Source organism: Puma concolor, chromosome A1, assembly GCF_028749965.1.
Source record: "Puma concolor isolate L17-30 chromosome A1, mPumCon1.1.hap2, whole genome shotgun sequence".
Lineage (NCBI taxonomy): Eukaryota > Metazoa > Chordata > Mammalia > Carnivora > Felidae > Puma > Puma concolor.
Genome location: NC_141667.1, coordinates 225,447,551 through 225,458,436, shown reverse-complemented (window position 1 = coordinate 225,458,436; position 10,886 = coordinate 225,447,551). Strand labels below are relative to the sequence as shown.

The 10,886-nt window shown below is 37.6% G+C and overlaps 1 long non-coding RNA gene across 2 annotated transcripts; it reads left to right on the top strand.

Moving 5' to 3' along the window:
• The first annotated feature begins 4,522 nt into the window (after positions 1-4,522).
• On the top strand, positions 4,523-10,322 carry LOC147584816 (uncharacterized). 2 transcript variants are annotated; one of them, XR_015255983.1, is made up of 5 exons: positions 4,523-4,722; positions 7,602-7,747; positions 8,084-8,170; positions 9,441-9,640; positions 9,955-10,322. It is a non-coding gene; the product is annotated as an uncharacterized LOC147584816 (long non-coding RNA). The 2 variants fall into 2 exon arrangements; XR_015255984.1 differs by lacking the exon at positions 9,441-9,640.
• The last annotated feature ends 564 nt before the right edge of the window (positions 10,323-10,886 follow it).

Genomic DNA, 10,886 nt, shown 5'->3' with positions numbered 1-10,886 from the left:
TGATAGTTTTTTTAAAGTTCTACCTCGAGCACAGAAAGAGAAACTCAGACTCCAGAATCATGGCAAATGAAACACGGACAGCAATCTCTTCTTTCTGTCTTGTAGTGAAGAGGGAAATGATTCTCCTCCTAAGGTATTTTAAGCCATTTAATGAGGTGGGATAGATGGCAGAAGGTGAAGTCATATCTTCACTATCATTGGCGTTAAAAGACTGAGAAACAGGCCAGGGATTTTTGCCCGATTCTGAAACATGAGATGGAGATCCATGTGTATATAGTTGTGGATCCTGCATAACATTATTTCATTTTAAGTTTTAGATAAAAGATGCTTATGCAGTTTTTTTTAAATGTTTTAATGTTTATTTATTTTTGAGAGAGAGACAGAGCATGATGGGGGGAGGGGCAGAGAGAGGGAGACAGAATCAGAGGCAGGCTCCAGGCTCTGAGCTGTCAAGCACAGAGCCTGACATGGGACTTGAACCGATGCACGGTGAGATCATAACCCTAGCCGAAGTCGGATGCTTAACTGACTGAGCCACCCAGGCACCCCTGCTTATGCAGTTTTCATATGCGCAGGGCCATGTTCTAGGCACACGCAGAATATTCACCCATTTAATCCTCCTACAAACACCATAAAGTAAGTACAATTATTATCACAGTTTTACATATGAAAAAACTCCTGCACAGAGAGAAGTTAAATACTTGGGCTGAGGTCACATAGCTAGAATGTGACAGAGCCAGGATTTGAATCTAAACAGTAAAAGTTTAGAATCCACGTTCCTGACCACTACAAAAGCTGCCTTTCACATATTCAAGGAGCTCTGTTTCCTAGGATCTCAAGTGGATTTCATGGGAAATGCCGACAGCGCTCCTTTTCTTTAGTTACTAGAAAAGAGCGAGTGGTTCGAATACTGTACTTTAAAATATGCTAAACTGGTAAAGAGAAACAATCTCGAGCAAAACTAATTCTGCAACCTTACATCCTACCTGAAACAGAGTGCGTGTGATTCTTTCTTCTCCAAGCCATGGGAATATGTGTTTAATAGTTTCCTGAGCTTTAACCGGCCTGAACAGCTGTCTAAAACACACTATTTACTTTCAGAAAAGGCAGATTGGGAACTTCTGCAAATACGTCCTTAAAAGTAACAAAAAAACTGACAAAAAAAGATTGTCGAAATCAACTCTTGGGAACTCTGAACATTGACCAATGACTTGCAACAATCTCAAAAGCGTTCATTGGAGAAAAATCGCTGAACCCAGGTGAGAACAGCAGAGTTAATAACATTGGAGTCTGACCTAGTCCCATCTCCACGCCCACACCCATCAGGATGGTGATTAGCAAAAATCTGGAAGATAACAAATGTGAGAATTTGTGGAGACTGGAACCCACATCATTGCTGGGGGAGGTGGGAATATAAAATGGGGCACCCACTGTGAAAAACAGGTTGGCAATTCTTCAACAAGATAAACAGAATTATCATAAGATCCAGCAATTCCGCTGCTAGGTATGTACCTAAAGGAATTGAAAACAGGGACTCAAACAGATACTTGCATGTTCACGTTCATAGCAGCATTATTGACAGTAGCCCAGAAGTGGAAACAACCCCAGTCCCTCAGATGAATGGATAAACTAAATGTAATATATACAGACAATGGAGTATTATTCCACCATAAAAAAAGGAATAAGTTCTCTTTTTTAAAGAAAAAGTTTAGTTATTTATTTTGAGAGACAGATAGAGACAACTTGTGGAGGAGCTGCAGAGATAACGGGACAGAGAGAATCCCAAGCAGGGAGTCCACACGGGGCTCGATCCCATCACCCTGGGATCATGACCTGAGCTGAAATCAAGAGTCGATGCTCAACCAACTGAGCCACCCAGGCGCCCCCCAAAAAAGTAACACATGTTATCACACGAAAGAGCCTTAAAGACATTGTGTTAAGTGAAATAAGCCAGACATAAAAGTATGAATAACGTATGACTCCACTTATACATGATACCTAGAATAGGCAGATTCATAGAGACAGAACAAAGACTAGAGGTCAGGAGGGGTCCAGGGGAGGGAGGGTGGAGAATTACTGCTTAATGTGTACAGACTTTCCATTTGGGGTAATGAAAATGTTTGGATAGAGAAGCGATGATTATACAACACGGTGAATATAACCAATGCTGAATATTCATAAACTTAAAAATGGCTAAAATGGTAAACTTTATGTTTCTATTTTACTACAATTTAAAAAAATATACAAAAAGCCCCACCCTCAGGTCTTCTGAGCTTTTCCAGCATCATTCACTCAGTAATGTTTAAAAGATCTTCTTTCTTTCTTTCTTTCTTTCTTTCTTTCTTTCTTTCTTTCTGTCTCTTTATTTCTTCTTTCTTTCTTTCTTTCTTAAATAACTATGGATGCCCTTTGAAGTTATTTACATTTATTTGACCTTTGGAGAAGATAAGATCATAAAGTCTCCATTTTTTATAACCTTTCTCGTACTTAAAATTTATGACAAATATTGCCCTTTCTCTGCCATTCAAAATCAGCACAAAGTGTTTTAATCTCCTCTAAAATATCCTGTATTTTCAATCTCTTTCTTATATAAGAACTTTTCTTGGTCTGTGTTTGAACTTTTCCTAGTTTCTCTCAGGTTGGAGACAAACTAGAAAATGTGCTGCAGGGAGAATGTGACAACCACTAAATATACTGCGGTAGCTAAATTTCTGCTGTATGGAAATCTGACATCCTTCTAATTAAGAAAATATATAAAGTATGTATATGTTTTCCTTTTTTGTCTTTTACTTATAATTTCTAATTCTCAATTTGTTCTTTGTTTCCTATTTCCAGTGCACATTTATTCTCGTTACTGCACAGAATTAGTCTCTCTAAAATTCCATTCTGTAGCATTCTAGTTATTTCTCTAAAGTGTCTTTTAATTTTTAATTCCATCTGGCTAAGTGCTGGTCACCTCCTCAGTGTCTGCCAGGGACTTAATGAAAATGCTCACTAATCCATCTCATAGGTCAGACTTGTCATTTACCTCTCAGGACTCTGGGAGAAATTAATGAGATCATCGTTCCAGTGCTCTTTGAAGACTTGCATTTTAGAAGAGCTATGCCAGAAGTCTCCAACAACTTATACTAAGAAATTCTTCATTGAAAGGTGAATTTTGTGATCTTTAGTAAATGTTAAGAGCATTAGGTATACCCAGCTGTTGGAAACTTGAAACATAATACTTGAAGCCAAAAACACTCTTACTGATATAACTACAGATAACATAGGGGCTGGCAAGGAATGTAAATAAAATTATTTAAATCATATAAATAATTCTCCCAAAAGTTTGTATTAACACTTATCATATCTTAGGATAAACAAGATGATACTGAATAATAATACTCAGATCAATATTAATTCATTGCCTAAATATTTAAACATAATACTGTGTAAACATTCTTAGAATGTTTTGCAAACACATATGAAGAAGAGAAAATTATACGTGGTTGGGGAGCCTGGGTGGCTCAGTAGGTCAAGCATCCAATTTCAGCTCAGGTCATGATCTCTCAGTTTGTGAGTTCGAGCCCCAAGTCGGACTCTGTGCTGACACCTCAGAGCCTGCAGCCTGCTTTGGATTCTGTGTCTCCCTCTTTCCTGCCTCTCCCTTTCTCACTCTCTCTCTCTCTCTCTCAAAAATAAACATTAAAAATTTTTTTAAAGAAAATTATACATTGTTTTTAACACAGTTTCATCAACATCTTGCCATCTTGCCTTTGATTCTATGCCTGAGTATGTATTTTTAACGATGCTGAATAAATACTACATTTTGAATAGTGTGTGCTAATTTTAAAGGCTTTCTCTCATTGCATCATACGATATAAAAATATTGAACTAAAAGATAAACATGAGATGACATTAACCAGAGTTCTACCACTGTTAATATTTTTATGTCATTCGGGGCACCTGGGTGGCTCAGTCCCTTGAGCGTCTGACTTTGGCTCAGGTCATGATCTTGCAGTTCCAGAGTTCGGGCCCCACCTCCGGCTGTGTGCTGACAGTTCTGGTGGAGCCTAGAGCCTGCTTCTGATTCTGTCTTCATCTCTCTGCCCCTCCCTCACTTGCACTCTCTCTTTCTCTCAAAAATAAACATTAAAAAAATATTTTTATATCATCCAATAAAAAGCATTTTTATATGGTACAAAATTTTCTATTTGAACATAAGTGTCTATTTTAACGACTTCATTACATAAGAATAAATGCTCATTAGGCAAAAACTGGTAATGAAAATAGGCAGAAAAAAATATTAGAAATCATCACGAATCCCACCACGCAGGGACATTCTTGCTAATATTTCGGGTTAGAGTTTCTTCATTTCTTCCTAGATGCAAATATGTGTATGTCTGCGTGTAGGATTACAAATACACAGATACAGGCATAGGCTACGGACTAGACTTTGTCGCTTCCCCGAAGTCACACACTGCTCCCTCATCCTCTGTGTCATAATAGTGGGAGGTGGCAGCGACGGGAGGTGATTGGGTCACAAAAGCAGAGCCTCGGGATCAGCGCCTTTATAAAAGCGACCTCAGAGGGTCCCTCAGCCCTTGTACCGCTCGAGGGCACAGCGACAAGACCCTCAGAAGGAAGCCGGCCCTCACCAGGCACCGGATCTGCAGCATCTCGGTGGCCTTGACGGTGGACTTCCCAGCCTCCAGAGCCGTGAGAAACTAACTTTTGTTGTTCGTAAGTCACCCAGACTGTGGTGCTTTTGTTACAGCAGCCCAAATGGACTAATACAACATTGCTTTACATAGAGTTATGAAGATAAACACACAGTATTTTATAATCAAGTTTCCATATCAATAATTAAATACAGTCTGGAGGCTTAAAGCCTGCAAAATATTCCAATACAGGAAAGACCATGCATAAAATAGAAAGGACCAAAGTTCTGATGTCAGAATGCCTGAATTGTCTCGTTACCCTCTACTGACAGTGTGTCCTGTGTAGTTTTTTGTAAAACCTTATCTGCAAAATGGCAGACAAGATAAAATTATAACACAATGTGTGGTTACATCGCAAGGATGAAATGTAATAATGCATGTATAAAACCTTGAAAGGTGCCATATAGTAAACACTGCATAGTGCTTGCTTCTTTTCATCATTATGATGGTTAAAGAAGCTAAGCTCTATTTGTTAACCATTTGTTCCCGATTTTCCATTACTGTCAATCATCCTGTGACGATTACCTTCATGCTATATATTTGCACAATTTTATCCTTACAATAAGACTGGGAAAAAAAACCTCCTCAGTTAAAGGGAAGCTACTTTTTAGGATCTTCTGATAACTTTCCAAGTAGTACTCTGAAAACATTTTAATTTTCCCTTCCACAAAATGTGTACCAGAATGGCTGTTGTACCTCTCGCCAACACTAGGTGTTATCATTCTTAATATGCGTTAATTTGGAAAAAAAAAATAAAGATAAATTAAATAGCAAATGTTACTATTTTTACAAATATTTTTACAAATGGATATTTTATAAATATCTATTTATTAAGTTTCTTTTTTTGGAAACTGCCTTCACAGTTTTGTCTGAAGATTATTTTCCTGTCATGATCACTTTTTCTTATTTATCTCATAAATGCATTCACAAAACACTGGCCAAAATAATTTCCTAATGTTTTTGTCTTTACTGTTCACATTGGCTTATTCTTCTTCGTCAATTTTAGAATCTTCCTTTCTAGTAAGAGAAAGAATCTCTTCTCTAGGTTCTGAAATTTCTTTCCACTTTGTACAATTTTTTCAAAAATGTAAATGAATAAAATTCGTATTGTCATAAATTTCTTGCACATGTTTTAAGATTGCATTTTCCTTTTTTTTTTAACTTGAAATTGGTTCTTATTTTGTACTGAATGTTTAATTCAGTAATTTGATCATCACTGGTGTCATTTCTACTTTTGCTTCTTGCAATATTAATTTCAATTCTGCTACTGAATTCATAATATCCTTACTATCCTAACTTTCTAATTGCCTTCTTATATCAACTAATTCTCTTCTTATATATTTCAATTCTTATTTCAAAAAGAGTACAATTTTTCTAAATTTTTATTTTGCAGAGAATTACTTTTGGAAGAAATGTTTTCTTCTGGGTCTTGAATTTACTGTTTTCTCTTTCAAAAAACATGCATGCAATTCTTATGTCTTTGAAGATCAAAGGAGGGATTGAATATAACAAGTGTGTGATGATAGTAAGATTTAGCATTTATTAAGTACATATTAAATGCAGTGTTGTTACGTGTATTATCTTATTTTCCTGCAGCTCCTCAAGGTAGGTATTACTATCATCATTTTACAGATAATGAGATTGTATCTTATATTAAGTAACTTGTTTATTGTTACGCACACATCTATTAAGAAGGAAAATTGAGGGTGCTTGGGTGGCTCAGTCAATTAAATGTCTGACTCTTGATTTTGGCTCAGGTCATGATCTCACGGTTGGTTTGTGGGATCGAGTTCTGTGTCGGGCTCCATGCTGACAGTGTGGAGCCTGCTTGAGATTCTCTCCCTCTCTCCCTCCCTCCCTCTCTTTCTGGCCCTCCCCTGCTTGCTCTCTCTCTCTCTCTCTCTCCCCCTCCCTCTCTCTCTCTCAAAATAAATAAACTTCAAAAAAACAAGAAGAAAAATTGTAATTTATTCAGATGTCAAATATCTCTTGTTCCCAACACAATGCGCTATTTAATTAATGACTTTTTTTGGTCCCATTTAGTCTGAAGGAGTTAACATTGAAATACAGGTTATTAGCAAAGACTTACAGAAATTTATCATCTATGGGAAGAAATGATCCTAACTGAACAACTGTGATAAAGAATCGAAGTGTGCTCTTTCAATACTAAGCTCTATGTAATTAAAATGGCGAGGCTACTCCAGCTGGTTATTAGAACTTGAGTTCAGACATGTTGTGTTTCGGGACACAGAGAAAGCCATTCTTGCCACAGCATAGTGTTTATTTTGGGGAAAGTGTCTAGGTAGGATCACATTGTTTCTAAACCAGTAAACGAGACCACTAGAACCACACCTCTGACTCTAGAATAACTTTGGATATCTTGAATGCTTGAATAGCAGACTTCATTCTGTTGAAAATCTGGACACCAATAACTTTTTTTCAACAAATAAATAGTATTAAAAATAGTATTGAGAAAAGGGTATTGCAAATCCCGTCACAGAATCATCTGTTTAAACATGTGCATGAAGATACCAAAATGAATAATGCTACACCGCCTCTTGCTTGTGGCTCAGCAAATCACAATCTGGTGGAAAACACCCTGCAGACACAAATCATTTCAATAGTCATAAATATTGAGCACATGCACAGATAGGCTTACAAACGGTGGTATGTATCCAAATAGTTACAGTGCATTGAGGAACATCCTATTATAGTCATAAACACTGAGTTACAAGTATCGAGCACAAATAAAGTAGCTAATCCTATCTATGTGAAGAACGGTGAAAACCTCATCTGAGTGTTGATTTGTGATAATAGGATTCTATCAGCTAGTGAGAAAGGGGAAAAGTAAATGTCCTCTTTTTAAATTTTTTTTCATTATTTTCTACCTTCATTTCTAAGAATTCTTCGTGTTTGATATGGTGAAGTTTTCAACAGCTTGAAGTCACATTTCGAGAGCAGGAATTATCCCTGGAGAGCAGACAGCACATTGGGTCATAATGGCCATAGAGGGATATTGGACTCCTTCCAGCATTTCAGATCACAAGGTGGGGTGTTTTTTTCAGTGTTTTTTTAATACCCCAAACTTTTCTTATAAATGTTTGCACTTAGATGAGGTTGGAGCTTAACTCAGATCTGCATTAGCTATGTGGTAGACTTAGGATCAGGGGATCAGACTCCTCTTAGTATTTTTAAAGCATGCTTCCAAAAGGGGAAAAGATCATTTATATTTAAAATAAAGCAATGTTCTTAGAAGCTGCCCTCCGCTCCTTCACCTTCTCGTTTGAAAGCATATGGAACAAGAGACTGCCCAGATTCAGAGTAAATACTTCAAGGTGATTTAGGATCCTTTAAATACAGCCTAATCCCTTTTCACTCAACAGAAATGCAGAGCTGCTCTGAAGACCCTGGTAGGGCCCAGAGGTGCCCCAGTCAACAATACCATGAGAGTTCTCATGGCAACTTGTAAAGTAAGTGAGGGGACTTTTTATACCTGCTGCCTTTCCCTTAAAAAGTTCTTTCTTTGCTTATCCTTGGACCCTCTTATTCTGTGGCATCTATCCTGATGTCCTTCACTAAGAAAAGTATTTCCTCTCCGACAGGGGTCAATGCATCTCAATTTAACTGATGATAGTTAAGACTATGCTTTTCTGAAAAAGGCACCTATGCTGTGGTAAAACATTAGTTCACTGATGTGTAGCCTATGTTAAAGATTAGCCAAGCTCAGTTTTATTCATTTATTTCATTATTCGTTTCTGGTTACTTTGCCCTCGTGTCCATTTCTTTGTGCTTTGAAACATAGATAGCTTAACAATTGGCAAAAATAATGCAGTCTTTGATGATTTTTCACTGAAATTCAGTTGATTTATGAAGACATAATGGGAGGGTGCAAGCATTGTGAATAGTCCCATAGGTGTACAGATGGGAAAAGAATAATACCGTAAAACAGCGGAAAAGTAAGGATACTTATTTCCTGCTCTAAGAAAGGCAACCACATTAGACTGGAAACTTGTATAGTAAGTAAATTCTGCAGGGCTCTGAGATACAGTTTAGCAGATTTTTTTTGTTCCCCCAAATTTGCTATTAAAATTGTATAAAGTGCTCCATCAATCTCTCTTTAACTCTTGAGGGCAGATTGTTAATTTCTCACAGTTACGTACAAATATTTATGACTTAACAATGAATACTTCAATGACCTTTGTTTTGCTTAAAATACTAGGTCTAATTTCATCCTTTCTAGTATATTCACTAGACTACATTTACTTTCTCTTTTCACTCAGATGATGAAATTGATTTATGAAATTTTGATTTAAAAAATAACTTAGAGGGGCGCCTAGGTGGCGCAGTCGGTTAAGCGTCCGACTTCAGCCAGGTCACGATCTCGCGGTCCGTGAGTTCGAGCCCCGCATCAGGCTCTGGGCTGATGGCTCAGAGCCTGGAGCCTGTTTCCGATTCTGTGTCTCCCTGTCTCTCTGCCCCTCCCCCGTTCATGCTCTGTCTCTCTCTGTCCCAAAAATAAATAAACGTTGAAAAAAAAATTTAAAAAAAATAACTTAGAAATCATCTATTCTAATTCTTTCATTTTATAGATGAAAAAGTTGAGGCCCAGACAGGTTCCTTTTCCCTCTTTAAAATTTTACCTTTTAAAAAAGGTAGAAAACAAAACCATATTTTAAAAAATCATGTGATATATATAGATATATATATATTTCATTAATGAAATGTTTTTCTATCTTGTAGGCTTATTATTATTAAGCCAAGCCATGAGATTTACAGTAAGGAGAAAATGGATCATTCTGGAGATAGGAAGTCTATAGAGCAGGGAAGAAGGAGGCTATGAAGCAAGTGTGTTTCATAATTAGAGCAGAGAATTAGAAAGCCCTTACGGTATAGTTGGAGGAGAAAGAGGAGAAAACAAGAAAGGGGAGGAATGGATAATAGTGAGTGTTCTTAAATCCCCTTCCCTCAATCCTTACTTCAAGGCATAGGAATGAAAGTTAATAGGATACACACTCAGAAACGTGGGGAGGTGAGCCTCCTAAAGCTGCTGGCTTGCTATTCACTGAGCAGAGCACACCCCGGGAAAATTACAAACCCTGCCGAGTGTTGTACACTGGGTACACAACCGTATATATGTATCAACAGTATAATGTGTATCATACTCACACACTAAGCCCTGGGTGGAAGGCTAGATATGGGCGAAAGAAATGTATACATGATTATTCTAACATATCCCCTTCTCCATTCTCCACAGCTTACCTATGTTGTACAAGGAGGAGAGATGCTTTAGTGTCCAGTTGGGGAGGAAAAAGAACCCTGGATACAGAGTTGTAAGGGGAAAAGAGCTGCTCTTTCCAGCAAAGACAAGTTCATGCACATCTCTTTTTTTTTTTTTTTTTTTTTTTTCTGCTCTGTCTCCATTTGGGTGGGCTTTCTCCAAAGAATCATAAAAAAATAAGCTATGTTTTAGAATCTCATTCTTCTTGAGGGAAGACCAGAAAACTCTCTCTCTACCTCTGGACTAATCTGCCTCAGTGTAGCTGAGGAAATCTGGACTTCCTCAGCAGCTGGCGTTGTTCAAAATAGACCATCCTTGCTTTGGGTCATACGACTCAAGTCTCAGGTATGTGCTTCACTTCTCGATTCTGGATTGCCTGTCACCTACAACAAAGAAATCGATTTTATCTAGCCAAATTCATGAGAGTCCTATGTAAGGTTTTGTCAGTAAAGGTGAGTGTTTATGTAAAGCATTATTTTGCTCACTCTTATCCTGTGGAAATATTTATCTGAGTAACCTCACATGTAGAAGTGTATTATTGGATCCTTTCATCATTCCTATTGACACAATGAACTTCTTTGGTGCTGCTTAGAATTTTTCAGGGTGCGTTCTGCTCACCAGAAACTAGGTTACAACACCAAATTTGTATCTATTTAAAGAGAGAGCCAAAGTTCCGGGCATGTTCTATTTAAAGATATCCTGGGGCACCTGGGTGGCTTAGTCGGTTAAGCATCTGACTATTGATTTTGGCTCAGATCATGATTTCACGGTTTGTGAGCTCAAGCCCCATGTTGGACTCTGTGCTGAGATTCTGTCTCTCCTTCTCTCTTTCTCTCTACCCCTACCTCACACTCTCTGTCTCAAAAATGAATAAACTTAAAAAAAATAAAGATATCCTGCTGTAAAAT